The sequence below is a fragment of the Protopterus annectens genome, chromosome 9.part0 (assembly GCF_019279795.1).
Source record: "Protopterus annectens isolate FY-2018-M chromosome 9.part0, PAN1.0, whole genome shotgun sequence".
Lineage (NCBI taxonomy): Eukaryota > Metazoa > Chordata > Ceratodontiformes > Protopteridae > Protopterus > Protopterus annectens.
The window spans coordinates 1,109,293,620-1,109,309,391 of record NC_056743.1 but is presented as its reverse complement, the minus strand read 5'-3'; the positions used below and the strand labels follow the sequence as shown (position 1 = coordinate 1,109,309,391).

The following is a 15,772-nucleotide window of genomic DNA, read 5'->3' as shown; positions in this document are numbered from 1 at the left end:
GCCCATCTGTCTTACAGTATCAGCATGGTATATTTCTTTGTTCTTGTACAGTAGGTATGTTCTACTATCCCACCACGTCATTCAGATTCTAGGTTGGGCTGTTATTTTTTTTCCTTTATACAGTCTGACTTATTTTCCTTTAAATTGTCTAGATCATTAGACTGACTTTTCTACCTTCAGGATTGCTCAAGTCTGCCTCATTAGACCTGTTCTATGCCACACTCAAAGTGCTGGGTTGTTTTCCATAATAAGAAAGCATCTGCTCTTTTCACAAGAGGATAGCACCAGCATTTTGTGCATCCAAAGGATCATAGGATGTTCTTCGTGTTTCACTGTTGCAGTCATCACATTTGGGTTATCTGCTTGCAGTAGCCCTCAGTCGGCCTGATCATCAAAGTCTTGGGTCCTGCGTCGGTTGCTGTCTCATCTTCCATGACATCAGGTAGTCAGGGGTATAAAGCATGTAGCTGATGCCATTACATCAGTCTTTCTTGCCGTGTGTTGCCCGAAGCAGAAGCAGTTCACAAGTGCCGGTCGGCCGACTCCTGAAATTTTTGTTTTTGAGTTTCAGATCTGAAGTCTTCAGATAAGCTAAGTACCTCATTGGGGATCCCTTTTCTTGCTGTAAACCGATGTCAGTAAAAGTTAACAATTGTATTTCTTGTGGAAAACAAATACCTCATAAAGATTTTCATTCGTACTGCATTCCTTGCTTAGGCCCAGACCACGATGTACCTCGCTGTCGGTTTTGTGCCTTATTCAAACCATGTACTATTCGTCGTCGGTTCATTTACGCATCCAAATATTTTGGTACTCGGTTCAATTATCCAGAAATGGCTTCAGTAAGCCACCTGACTACCGACATTCCAAAACAATGCAAAGATAGAGACAGAGACAGACCGTATAGGTCCAAAGCTACCGTTGACGCTTCTCCTAAGTTAGTCGCCAGTTCACCGGTACTCAGTGAGGTGCTTTCACAGCCCCTGATACCCGCTACTTCAGATTCGCAGGCCTCTACTGAGACCCATTCAGAGTCTGGTATGCCGCAAGATGGTTCTTCAACTGTGGAACCTGTGGATGTCTCTACCTTGGATGGGTCCGGAGCCACTGTGCGGGCACCGGCTTCTGAGGGTGCATTCAGGCCTACTGACTTGCATATTAAACCAATGCCATCTTCTTCTTCAAGGCCTAAAACACGATCCATGCCTAGAAAACTGACACCCAGACCACATGGTCAGGCCACTATGCCTAAAAACAAATGATAAGAATGGCTGAAGACCTTATTACTCTAATCAGGGGAAGCCACCCTTGCCCCTCTAAGAGACCTAGGACTGATTTTCCTTCTGATTCTTCTGACCAGGATTCTGAAGTTTCTGTTTTCTCTGATGACCAGGATTTGCCCTTATCCACCTATGAGGATTCTGATGCAGAAGACTTCATTCCCTCTGCTTCCCCTCCAGAGGATATCTCTTTTGGTGAAACTTTGCATACTCTTAGGGAGCATTTCCGCTGGGAAAGCCAGGATTACTCTGACTCCAAAAAGAGGCTTAGGGAATTCTTACTCCTGCCTCAACACAGGCCTTTAGCTATCCCTCCTGTACTGGACATTGTAGATGATGCCTTCTTGGAATCTAGCCTGGCCCCTGATACTTTACTTCCTCCTCCCAGAAAACCTGATAGGCATTACAGGGTACCTGACTGACTCTTACAAGTTCCTCTTTAAAAATCCTACTGCGGATCCTGAGACCATTTCACAGGAACCCAAGGGCATTAAGGCTACTACTGCCAAAAATCCTACCCCCTCTGATAGAGATTCCAGGGCGCTGGATAGATGGGGTAAGAAGATATACACCTCTGCAACTTTGGCCATAAGGGCCTTAAACTGCCAGTTTCATATGTTAAAGTATCAGCAACATATTATTGGATTACTTAAACAGAAAATTATGTTGATTCCTGACTGTGCTGAAAATAAAGAATTACAGGATTTAATGCATTCTGCTGAACAAGTTGGAAAACATACTTTGCAATGTGGTTTTGATTCATTAGAGGCATCTTGCAAGGCTGCTGTCACTGGGTCTGTACTTAGAAGGCATGCTTGGCTTAAGGAGCAATCTTTGCCAGATCATGTTAAAGCTAAATTACTGGATGCTCTCTTAAATCAAGACCGCCTGTTTGGCAACAGAGCAGTACTTAAAAAGATGGAGGAAAAAGTTAAATCTATGCAAACTATTAAAAGATTTCCTGCAAGTACAGCCTCCCAGATTTAGTAGGCATTGGCCCTCTAAGAATTGATCCTTTCCTGCCTCTTCCAGGCCTTCTCAATCCAAACCCAGAACCAGCAGAACACCCAGGCTTCAGTCCCAAGGTACTCACAGGCCTAAGCAGTGGGGGGCTCCCACTTCCAAAGCAGGGAGTAGTAAGACTCCTCCCTATAGTAAACTGTCTCAATGACTTAACTTTAAACCTTCCAAGCCCTGCTCAACTGACTGTTCCTTTAGGGGGAAAGATTTCCCTGCATGCAAAAAATTGGGAACTCATTACAAAGGACAAATGGGTTTTAAATATAGTTTCCCAAGGATACAGATTCCACTTCCACTCCTTATCAACCCCAAAAGGTTGGCCAGACCTACCGCAAATCAGTGGGAAGAGGCTCAAAAGCAAGTCCTCTCTCTTTTAAGCATCAGGGCTATTCAACCTGTCCCAGAAGAAGAATGGGGGCAAGGTTTCTACTCAAGACTTTTTCTGGTACCCAGAAAAGACAATTCCTGGCATCCTATCCAGGACCTGTCTATCCTAAACACATTTTTGGTAATCTCAAAATTCAAGATGCTAACTTTTCATCAGTTGCTTCCCATGCTAGGCAAAGATGCCTGGTTGGCAACACTGGATTTAAAGGAAGCTTTCCTGCACATCCCAATAAGGGAATCTTGCAGAAGATACCTATGCTTCAGAGCAGGCTACATGCACTATCAGTTCTCTGCACTGCCCTTTGGCATATCTACTGCACCCAGGGTATTCACAAAGTGCCTAGCTCTATAGTCATTGCATTTTGCAGGCAAAGAAATATTCAAATATACCCAAACCTGAACGATTGTCTAATTCAGGCAGAAAGCCAGGACATACTATTAAATCATCTGGCATTTGTAAAGAAATTTCTAATGTCTCTGGGGTACACCATAAACGAAAAGAAATCCCATCTTGTACCCTGCCAACAAATTGTATTCCTGGGAGCAAGCTTGAATACAACTTCCCAGAGAAACAAGTTCATTTGACAGCCTTCTTCAAACTACTGGGCACAAAGACCCAGCTATCTGCAAGGAAAAAACTGCAAGCCCTGGGGTTCATGGCTTCTTGCATTCTACTAATTCCATATGCAAGACTGCATATAAGGAAACTACAATGGTATCTAAAAAGCCTATGGTGTCAACATTCTCAGGATCTAGACTCAATGATTCCTATCATACCTTGTCTACAGATAGAGTTCCTTTGATGGGCAGAGGCCTGCCACCAAAACAAGGGACTGCCATTCACTCTACCCCCTGCCACCCAAACCCTAACAACAGATGCATCAGACTGTGCGTGGGGGGGCTCACTTGGCAGGGCAGTGCATTCAGGGCAAATGGAGCCTAAGTCAAAAGCACCTGCATAGCGATCAAAAAGAAATGTTAGCTGTACAGAATGCTCTGACAGCCTTCAAGGACCACATTCTTCCAGGACAATTATTGGTAAAGACGGACAACACCATTGTTATGTGGTACATAAACAAGCAGGGGGGAACCCACTCATATCCTCTCTGCAGACTAGACATGGCTCTGTGGAACACAGCCTTCAGCTACTAAGTGCACCTACAGGCTCAATTCCTACTAGGAAAAGTAAATACAATGGCAGATGACCTATGCAGAAATCTCATGGACCCACACGAGTGGAAACTGGAACCAAAGATATTCAACATGTTGAGAAACAAATGGAGCTCAGAGATAGACCTGTTTGCCCCCCCCCCCCCCCCCAGAACTACCAATTGGGTAAATTCTGCACAAGGACTCCACACAAACAAGCTTGGAAAGTGAATGCCCTGTCCTTTTCCTGGAAAAACCTATCAGTTTATTACTTTACCCCTCTGCCTCTCCTCTCTAAGGTACTACTAAAGATCAAACAGGACAAATCAAGGACAATACTGATTGCACCAGACTGGCCACGCCAACACTGGTACTCCCTCTTGTGCAATGTGTCACTGCTGGCACCATGGCACCTGCCTCAGACCCCTACCCTGCTGTCCCAGCAAGAGGGCCAGATTCTGCACCCTTGGCTTCAAACCCTGAACCTGCCAGCCTGGCTAATTACCTGATCTCTCCATTACCATCCCTCAGTAAACAAGTGTTGGATGTCATTCTGGAGGCAAGGAGGCCTAGTACTAGAAAATCCTATGCTGAAAAATGGAAAAGATTCTGTTCCTGGAACCAAACTCAGGGGATGGGCACAGCAGAGCCCAATTTACCTCAGATTCTTCAATACTTAACTAAGATGCTTCACAAGGGGCTTTCCTTTTCCTCCATCAAAATTCATGCCTCAGCCATTTCAGCTCATTACAATACAGAACCACCCCTCTTGTCTCATCCACTGCTGAAGCAATTCCTTAGAGGGGCCAAAAACTTAAGACCACCCAGGAGAGCTCCTAGTCCAGCTTGAGACCTTAACTTTGTACTGGAAAAGCTCAAGCTACCTTCCTTTGAGCTAGCTGCAAATGCAGAGTTGAAATTCATTTCTTGGAAACAGCCTTCCTTCTAGCCATCACTTCAGCAAGAAGGGTGTCTGAATTACAGGCCCTCATGGCAGTGGAGCCTTTCATCATCTTTCATGCAGACAGGGTGTCACTCAGGACCAATCCCTCCTTCATGCCCAAGGTGGTATCCAGTGTGGCCCCTTAATCAGTCCATTCATTTGCCAACCCTCTTTTTTAATCCACAGACAAAGGGGAATGAATACTACACTCCTTGGATGTGCACAGACAACTTGGATTTTACTTGGACAGGACTAAACCTCTCAGGAAATCTGAACACCTGCTGGTTGCATTTGCTGCAGGGGCAGAGGGGAAGGCCATTTCAAAGTAAACCATTTCTAAGTGGACAGGCCATTGCATTCATTTCTGCTATAAGCACCATGGAAAACCTACCCCACAGGGGATAAGACCACATTCAACCATGGCTACATCTACCTCTACAGCCTTTCTCAGAGGTGTCCCTACCAGGGACATCCTAAAAGCTGCTACCTGGAGTTGTGTACATACCTTCACCAAGCATTACTACTTGCCAATTTTTTCTAAATCCAGAGCTGGCTTTGCCACTGCAGTCTTGCAGGGCCTTATAGCTGGTCTTAATGCTATCTAATTGCCTCCTCCCATAATTAGCTTTGGGAATCTACCCAGATGTGATGACTGCAACAGTGAAACATGAAGAACATAGTACAGTTGTGTACACTTACCATAAATGTAGATGCTCGAGTGTATTCACTGTTACAGTCCTAGTTACCTTCCCTCCAGCCCCCTAACTTCTGTTGACTATACCTCTATTCTTGTTTACTATACATAAAGCTTTTTGGTGTATTTGATTTTTTGTTGGAGATGTAACCTTGTATATAATTGCTTCCCATTATGGGACACCTGACATCTGGGGCAAGAAAAACTGATGTAATGGAGTCGGCTGCATGCTTTATACCCCTGACTACCTGACGTCATGGAAGATGAGACAGCAACCGACGCAGGACCCAAGACTTTGATAATCAGGCCTACTGAGGGCTACTGCAAGCAGATAACCCAAATGTGATGACTGCAACAGTGAATACACTCGAACATCTACATTTATGGTAAGTATACACAACTGTATTTTTCTATTGGTCCAGAAGGCCATTGGTAGAATTACTGCTACAAAACCCACTAACCCCCTTTCTTTCCCCCTTTCTCTCTAAGTCTGTAAGAGTCTGAGATGGAAGCCCTTCATTGAACTTACACATGTTCATCTACATATTCAGGCTTGTTTTAAAGGGGGTTATGGAGCTACATTGTTTGATATGCAGTAGGAGCTTTTTCCATAGGTAGGGAATCCTCCAACAGATTCCATTGATATTGTAATGTAGAGGTAGGTCTTTGCAGTGGACATTGGTGGTATGTCGATATTTTAAAGATTTACAAAGCTGAACAGGACTGCAGCTTTCATAGTGTGGTAGGCCAGGTATAGGCCACCCTTCAAGAGCCTGTACAAGACAGGGTAGAATGAAAAGGCTTTTAAGTGCTCTGTCTTATGTAGGGAGCTCATAAACAAGATTTTTTAAGAGAGTAATCTTTGTGGTTTGTAAAGTAAACCAAATATTTTTGGATAGGTACATGCCAAAAGGAGCACTATATTCTATTACAGGCCAGATTTGTGAGGAATAGACAGGGCAATAACTTCCTTGGAATTGTGGGATATATATCCTGGGTAATTAGTTGAGGTAGGAAGAAAGACTTTCTGAAGAAAGTTGAAACATGGTAATCAAAACAGAGTTCATTGTCCATAGAAGTAACTTGGTCTCTAATAATGATATCAGCTTTGAGAGGGTTGTCACTTACATGGTGTTGCACGTTTTCTTCTTTCCCAAACAGCACAGTGCTGCATTTATTTTGTGTTGAGCTTGAGTCCATGACCTTGACACAAGATGTTTGGTCTAGGCTCTCAAATAAAATATGGGTATCAGTTTGTGGAGATAATGACAGTAAGATGTCTCAGTCAACAGCAAACTCTAGTCAGTCTCAGATGCTTGAGATCAGCTTAATCAGCTTGAACACCAGAATGTTCCATTTGAGTCAAAGTATATACCAAAGAGCAGAGGGCCTAGTGTGGTAACACCACTAATGACAAGCCTTTTTGAGGAGAGTTTTGCTGTATGACCTTCACTACTACTACTTCTTTTCTGGAACATTTCTACATAGAACCAAGACAACAAGGAGATTGCACTCTCAGCAGAATGGACAGTGAAATCAAGGAGGAAACTTTGTAAGCATCAGTTCAAAGCAGCAAACTTTATTCTGCTATTGTACCAGCCAGCAGTGGTCCTTAATTCTGGAGATTCTTGGGGTGGAGGTTGGGGGGGGGGGATCATGAATAAATAGATGGTGAGATAGAGGTGGGCTTGATCAGAATATACTTCCTGGTAATAGGGGTTATTGCTAATAAAGTTCTTGTTTTATTTGCCAGGGCTTGATGACTGGACTAGTACTATAGCTGAGCCTTCAAAACATATGTCCACAGTGTACAAGTTTCTTCTCACCTGCATTTCTCAGCTCGGACAGGCAAGTTTCCCTAACCCCAAGTCATGGCATGAATTACAAATACTCAAGTCCTGTTTCAAAGTCACCTGCACTTACAAAAGTCTCCAGTGATAATAATTCATAGTATCTTTTTTGGAAGTGCTTCCTTCACTGTTACAGTAGAACATTTCATGAACTCACATTGGAAGCACTGCCTATGGTCTCGCTGTGACAGTACTTGTGTTCATTTCCCAGCAGTACAGCATTCTCTGAACTTCCTTTAGTAGTATTTCCTGTGGTCTCCTTGTAATACTACTTCTGCTCATTTTCCAGCAATAGAAGCCTCTCTGCACTTCCTTTAATAGCATTACTTGTGGTCTTCCTGTGATAGCATGCCCATTTCACACGTCTCAAAAAACTGCAGCTTTACTCTGTCACATATCGCCTACTTAGAGATGATCTCTGCCTAACATGCAAAGCTATGTCAAACTCAGAGCTGTTGGACATGCTCCACTTAAAGAAATCCCAATCCCTCCGAGCTACATGCTCTAGGGACCTAAACCTTGTCACCACAAAAAAACAGAACAGGGCCTATATTACTAGAACGAACGCTTAAATGTTCGAATCTGTAAAGGTCGACCTTTACAGATTGAACACTTAAACATTTGAAATAGTAAAAAAGTACATAAAAGAAAAAACAAATATGAAGAAAGGGTTTAAGATGGGGGCAAGCCCTCCTGCACCCCCACACCCCCGCCCTCACTACTTAAATATACCAACTCCGAGATTGCACTTCAGTGAACTACAGTGCGGAAATGTGAAATTTCCCATTCCCTACACTGAAGTGCGATCTTGGAGTTGGTATATTAAAGAAGGGGGGATGGGGGTGCACCCCCCCCTGCTTAAACCCTTTAGTATTTTTTTTTTTTTCAGTTGTGCATTTTTTTTTTAATTTTTGTAAAAAGTCGACCGCTTAACTGTTCGATCTCTAAAGGTCGACCTTTAGAGATTCAAACATTTAAGTGGTCGTGCATCTAATATAGACCCACAGAACATGCTTGAGGGATAGATTCCTGTCCCAGAGACTTCCCATACTCTGAAACAGACTACCTAATCTATGTCAAACAGAGCTCCTCATTAGCACTCTTCAAGAAAAATCTTGATGATTGGATGGGAAATAGGAAATTCACCCCGGGGATCACTTCTGTGGCTCTGCTCAACAGGAGCACAGGAAAATAATTTTCTAAGATGGTGAAAGCCAATGTACCTTTTTGGGTAGGATTATATAGGCCCTAGGGCCAATAGCCTAGTACCTACATATGAACCTATGAACCTCCTTTGGATTCTCAAAGATAGTATGGTCTCCTGTAATAGTACTTCTGTTCATATCACTCCAGCAGAACCATTCCTGCACTCTCATACTACTTCCTATGGTCTTTCTGTGATAGTACTTCTGTTTATAATCCAGTAATAAAACCATCCCTGTACCATTACCTGTGGTCTCCCAGTGACAGCATGTCCTTTCCTATCCCAGTAGTAGAACTTCCTTTGGACCCATAAGTGATTGTGTGGTCTCTAGTAATAGTATTTCTGTTCATATGCTATCAGCCAAGCCTTCTCTACAGATATTAGTAGTATTTCCTATAGTCTCTCTGTGACAGCACATCTGTTCATATTCATGCAGTAGAACCTTATCCACACCTGCATTAGTACCATTGTCTAAGATCTCCCAATGATGATATGTCCTTTTATATCCCATTAACAGAATCTTTGATGGACTCTATGCAGCAGAACATAGAGTACACTTCCATTTGTAATATGTCTTCTGGTGTCCCAGAAGCAGAACCAGTTTTGGACTCCCACTGACAGAACACTCTGTAGATTCCCATTGCTGGAACTTCCTTTACTCTCTGAGCAGTAAATCCTCTGACAAACTTCATGTGGTAGCAGTACATCTTGTGATCTCCACTGGACACTGCCCAGAAAAAACAACTGTCCATTTTGTCAGAGATCTGGAGCATCTGTGGGTGCAGAAAATAAAAGCACCCTTGACTAACACTCTAATAAATTTGTTGTATAGTCAGATCCAGACTGCAACCTAATCTAGTTCATAAACGTATTATTGTACTTACAGGCCTGCCTGAAAGTTCTGGCTTACAGCTGTCATTTGTAGATTAGTTACTCTGCCACAGTAGTTCAGTATGCAGATCTGATCAACATGACACAAATGCATATTAGCTTAGCAGCTTAGATATTATTTAATGCATGTAATTAGTTGTGCAGTGTTCCTGCTGTGACATGTTGCAAGGCTGCAGCTTGTCTTTGTTTAGCTATGGGATTGTTACATACTGATGTTCCTCTCTTTCTCCCTCCCCCCTTTTTGCCTTACATTTGAAATACAGAGTAGATGATATTTCATTCAGCAGTGCTATATTTGGGACATTTAGGTTTATAGGTTCATAGGTGTGTACTAGGCTAATGGCCCTGGAGCCTTTACAAGCCTAGCCCATAGGATTTCCCTGGCATTGTGCCACCCGACCTTAGTTCCCAGTGCCTCTGTTGAGTATAGCCACTGGAGTGATCCCTGGGGTGAATTTTCTATTTCCCATCCGATCATCAAGATTTCTCTTGAAGAGGGCCAGTGAGGTGCTCTGCTTGACATGTATGAGAAGTCTATTCCATAGCATGGGCAGTCTCTGGGTTATGAACCTGTCCCTGCAGCATGTTCTGTTGATTGTGGTAATGAGGTTGAGGTCTCTGGGATGTGTGGTATGGTGGGATTGGGATTTCTTCAGATGTAGCATTTCTAACAGTTCTGGGTCAGACATGGCTTTGTAAGTCAAGCAGAGATTGCCTCTAAGTAGGCGATATGAGACAGAGAATAGTTGGAGTTTTTTGAGTCTGTCCATATAGGTCAAATGTTTAAGGCCTAGGATCCTCTTTGTGAAGTACTTTTGCGGCCTCTCCAGTTGTTGCAGGTGTTTAGTGAGGTACATGCCAAATGCATTGTACTCAATGACTGGCCTAATGAGGGAAAAGTAGAGGGAGACAATGACCTCTTTCTTCCTGGATGCAAAACACTTAGTAATGAGATGTGCCACATAGAAGGACTTTCTGGCCACAGTGGCAATGTGGTGGTCAAAAGAGAGGTTGCTGTCAACCTGTGTTCCCAGATCTCTTATAATGCCTCCTGTCTTCAGTGGACTACCATCGATGTGGTAATTCATGGGAACTGGATCTTTCCTAAAGGGGATGATGGCACATTTTTTGGCATTGAGCTTAAGGCCATGGTTCTAACACCATGCGGTCATGCATGTGATTTTTCTTAGTATCTAATATGATGAATTATCATACCCAGGACAGGCTGCAAATGTATAGGAGACTGCTAGATACAAAATGCCTCTCAGTTATATATTTCCCAGTTTTGCACTAAATCCAAGAAGTCTGGGAGCAAGTACAAACAACTTATAAAGCTACCGTTGTAATCCACAATGACAGCCTACTTGGATCTCCTTTGTTCACTTGATCTGAAGGTCTAGCTTATCCAACCACAAGCTAGAGGTCAACCTATACAAAGGAGAGAATGCAATAAACATATAATAGTCTTCAGGCTAGGAAATATAGAACAGCCCCAGTGTCCCATCATCCTGGGGTGTTCTCTGAGGCTTTTTGTAGCTTAATCCCTACCCTTCAGTCTTGACAAGACAGGCCTGCTGGGTCCTGCATGTACTCACTAGTCTTTCTACCTCTGCTGCCTACATCACACACCGTTCACCAAGTACACATGTTCTCATCCTTATACTGGCTGTCATTTAACTCCTCTTCCACTGGAGCTTAGAACTGTAGCAGACCGAGCTGTGTCCCTGCCTCAGGATAGCTGAGATGAGATTGGTGCTATTTCACAATGGCTGATATGACACTGGCCTTGCACTCCCATTCTTCTCAGCTGGCTTATCTAACACCCAGGTCACTATTTAACCCTGAGTCATCGCGGCAGCAGTGAGAGATTTGTTAATCTACTACACAGTGATGGCTTTAGTCTAGAATTATGTAATATGGTAGCTAGCCTGGAAGGAAGTAGAAAACCTATAACTCCATTAAAAGAAAAACAACTAGAACCTCATTAAAGGAGGACTACATTAACCCTGTAGTTGTCTAATACTTTCAAACAACTGACTAGGAAATTGGGGTTCCCTGAACTTTCCAAACAAAGATGACTAGAGGGCATGGTGAATGTGATTTATATTTATAGCTATTTGTAGATGTGAGATAAATAGATAGGTAGAGAAAGAGAGAGATCACTGCTCTGCATAAGTATCTAACTATATTTTCCCAGCTTTTACACTGTAGCAATTTTTTATTAGCAGTAGGCATATCTTTACAAAGGACATAAAAAGTACAATGGAGCACAGACTGAATGGGCTATAGGAAGAAGTAATTTAATAAAGATAGAGGTTTTGGGGCATTATGCTAAAGTACATTCCACTTAAGTGAGTAGATAATTTATGTAGTCATTTATTTTACAACTGTTTATTGAGATAGTCCGACTGGGCCAGCAGCCCATTTTCAGCGGGGGTCCATGGGGGGGTGGGGAGCCCCAAGAGAACAGACAAAAAAACAACAACAAAAAACAAAAAAAGAAATGGTAACAGACTAAAATGACTGAAACAGTAATTACAGTCACAGATGATTTCAATATGCAGTTTGAACAGAATGTATAAAATGTCAGGGATTAACATTATTAACAGAATTATTAAAAACTGATGCCATTACAATGTATACAGATTTTTACTGTGCCAACAATTTTTGGTAAATTCATGCTATACTCCTTCAGCAGAATAAGATTAGAATGGAAAAGAGGTCAGCGGAAGAAGAGATTTATTAGAAGGTTACTATTAGGAATATGAAAAGCGGGGAGAGAGAGGATTAAGAGGAGATTCGATATGAGGTTTCAGTTAAGGCAAAGTGAAAAGTGAGGAGAGATAAAGTTATCCAGGGGTAATACAGGAACAGAGCCAATTATTGTTTAGATGTTCCTTAAGAAGGAGTTTGAATTTGGAGGTAGTAGGAATATTTAGCACATGGTGGAGAATGATGTTGCAAATTTTTGCAATTTTATTTGCAAATAAGGAGTCACCGAAATGTTGCTGCATCTCTTAGATTTTAGAAGTAGTTTGTTGGATGAGCGGAAGGTACGGGTTGCGCTGTAAGGTTGGACTGGGTTCATTAGTGCTGGACAGGCTTCTGGTTATTATAAGATGTTGTGAGCAATTGTTAATTGATTAAGAGCAAGGTGGTTTGGTAGCTCCAACCCATGTAGTTGTTTCAGGGCTGTACAGTAATGGGGTCTATTTTGGAGGCCAGCAGCAAAGCAATCTATTTTATGGTAGCTTATCTTTAGTTTGGGCAGTTCACATTTTCTAAGATTAGTGAAGATGGGGGAGGCATACATTAGTGTGGACAGAAGGTGTGTTCTGGTTATGGCTTGTCTAGTTGAGGGGTTAAAGAATGTTCTTGACCTATATGGGCAGCCAAGCTTGATATGTACCTTTTTTATGGTAAGGGCTATATGTTAGGGCACAGTCTATTGTGACACCAAGTAACTGTACTATCTACTGGTTCAATTATAGTGACATTGGAGGACAGTATATGAAGTGGTGAAGGAGGTTCTGCGGTTTTATTATTGGAGAATATCATTAGCTTTGTTTTGTTAGTGTTTATTATAAGTTGCCTTTCTTCGTGGAACTTCTCTGTGTCTGAGAATGCAGTCTGGGTCTTAGATATAAGTTCGGGGAGGGAAAGGGCTATCCAAATAACAGTGGAATCATCTGCATACTGTATGAGAGTAGAATGTGTGGATGCTGAGCTAAGATTGTTTGTAAAGATGGAGAAGGGTGGGGGCCCATGAATAGAGCCTTGAGGGACTCCTACAGTAATAGGAAGAAGGGTAGAGGTTTCATCTTTCGAGATAACTGAACGTTGGTGATAAGACAGATAGCTATTAAACAGATAATGTATAATAGTGAGAGATGGATATATGATAAATCTTCAAGTAGTTTTTTATGGGATACAGTGTCAAATGCTTTTGATATATCCAAGAAAATGGAAGAGACAAGGTTGTTAATATTTCTATGATGGGTGATGGAGTCCTAAAACTTAATAGTGCTGTTGTGGTGCTATGTTTTGGTCTAAAGCCATTTGGGATTTGGAGAGAAGGTTATTTTGTATTAGATAGGTCAGTAGTTGAGTTTGTATGCATTTTTCGAGTATTATGCTAAGGGGGGGACAGTATATCAATGGGTCTACAGTTGGATAATTCTGTGGATTGGCCACCCTTGTGCAGAGGAATGATATGGGAGATTTTCCGGAGTACTGGTATGTATTGTTCAGTAATGGAACATTTAATGAGTAAAGAGACTGGGTGTGAGATCGAGTCTGCTTCTAGCCTAAGAAATTTGCTTAGGAGTTGATCTACTGCAAGTCTGGTGGGTTTCAGTTGAAGAAGGAGTTTTTTGATGTATGTGGTCTGAATGGTCTGAAATGAGAAGGTTACAGATTGATGGACAGTAGTTGTGAGGATGGTCAGAGGGATATGGGTACTGTTGCTTACTAAGGTCAGTATAGAGTTTAAGAAATGTGAGTTGAAGTGGGCTGCTATGCTTCTGTTGGAATTAAGGTTGGTTGGTGAGAGGTTAGTGGATTGTCTTGGATTTAAGGGTTCTTTAATGGAGTGCCAAAACTTGTGAGGGTAGTATGATTTTTTGTCTGATTGAAATTGAATTTTGGCTAAGTGACATAGTTGGCAGTAATTGTGGAGGGAAGCTTGGGTTTTGGAAGACTGATAGTTCAGCTATGCTCTGTCTCTTTGTTTCATTATGTTTATGGTGTCTTTAGTTAGCCAATGAGCTGGTGTGGATTTGCAATGCATTTTTCTAATAGGAGCTAGTGAGTTTAAGATGTTTAAGAATCATTTGTTGAAGTAGACAACTGCTTCATTGAGGGGAAGTTATTTTAAGGGAGACTAACTGTGATGTTTTAAGAGGGTGTTAAAGATATCTTTGGAGAAGTGTTTTTTGGTACGGATATACTTGTAGGTGGAGATTTTGGTTGAGTGTGCTTTATTAGGTAGGTGGGGGAATGAGCCCAGGTAAGCGAATTGCAGTCTAACAAAAACTATCCATCAGATGGAAGACCTGAGCGAGTACAGCAAAACAGGTCTATATAATAAATAAAGATTGGGAAATCTGACTCTTCAAGTCGGAAGTTTGACAAAGCTAACTAGTATGGAAATATCAAGAATGAGAGATTGCATAAGATGGCTTTAAAACTAGAGGCTGCAGTTAGAAATGACTACTACAGGAGTCTGGGAGCCTACATTGGGAAAGGGCATGCTAGGAAAGGAAAATAGAGGGATTGCTTATGGTGAGTTAAATTAGAGGCTACAGGTAAATATGACCAGTACAGGAGGTAACCAAGTGTGGTTTGAGAATGGGAAGGCTAGCAAAAGAAAGAATGAATTAAGGAGATTGTTGATAGAGGCTGCAGCTAAAAAAGCTATGACAGGAGTTTACTAAGAGTAAATTATGAAGAGCGGGCTATCAAAAAGAAAGCGTGGCGGGGCAGAATAACATAATTGTCCCGATGGTGTGCTGCACTTTACAGAGTCTCAAATGTAACTAAAAATATACAATATGTAGTTGACATACATGAAATGGTCTGAAACGGCAAGCTCCAGGGAGCTGCCAGGCAGGTTGAATACAATGGTAGAGTGTTGTTCACTGGTTGAAAGGTTCACATGACAAAGGGTATAAGCAGAAGCTGTAACTGCAAAAAGGGAGAAGGGAGACAATGAACCAAAAAAAAAATCTAGAAGATGGCTTAAGTTACTTTAGAAGATATACAGACAGTCAGAAGATTTAGAAACAGAAAATAAAAAACGGGAAATAAACAGAAGAAAAATTATAGGGAGCAGCAAAAAAGAGAAAGAGGAAATAGAAGCCAGGATAAAGCAGGATTTACAGGGAAGTCAGGATAAAGCAAGACATAAGGGATACAGTGTTTTGACAGGAGCAAAATTAGTACTGGAAATAGGAGAGAGTAATATGCAGAAAGAGAGGAATAGGAGAGAGCAATTAGGGAGGGGAGGACAGAGAAAAAGTGATTCCAGTACAGAAACAGTGATTAATTAATGCTTAACGTAAATACACAAAATACAAAATAGTCACATGTGGTACAACAGACCTTCTAGCTGGAGATATGTACGTAGCGCTAAAATAAGTTTAATTTATAATATCAATATAAATGCTGTTAAAATAATGCTCATACGCACTTAAGCTCGATTCCCGTTATTCACAGAAGTAAGTCTAAACTGCCCTAGCACATCGGATAATATTTATATTAATAACTATACACTCTACAAAGTAGACAGTTTAGAGGAACGTTGTACTTCTCCCAACCATCAGGTATGCATGAGTTACACAACGTAAGGTTAAT

At 41.8% G+C, this 15,772-nt stretch overlaps 1 protein-coding gene across 5 annotated transcripts in view; it reads left to right on the top strand.

Annotated features, from left to right (window-relative positions):
- Window positions 1-15,772, top strand: part of ZNF385A (zinc finger protein 385A) — a 1,202,383-nt gene that overhangs the window by 760,950 nt on the left and 425,661 nt on the right. The window lies entirely within an intron of this gene.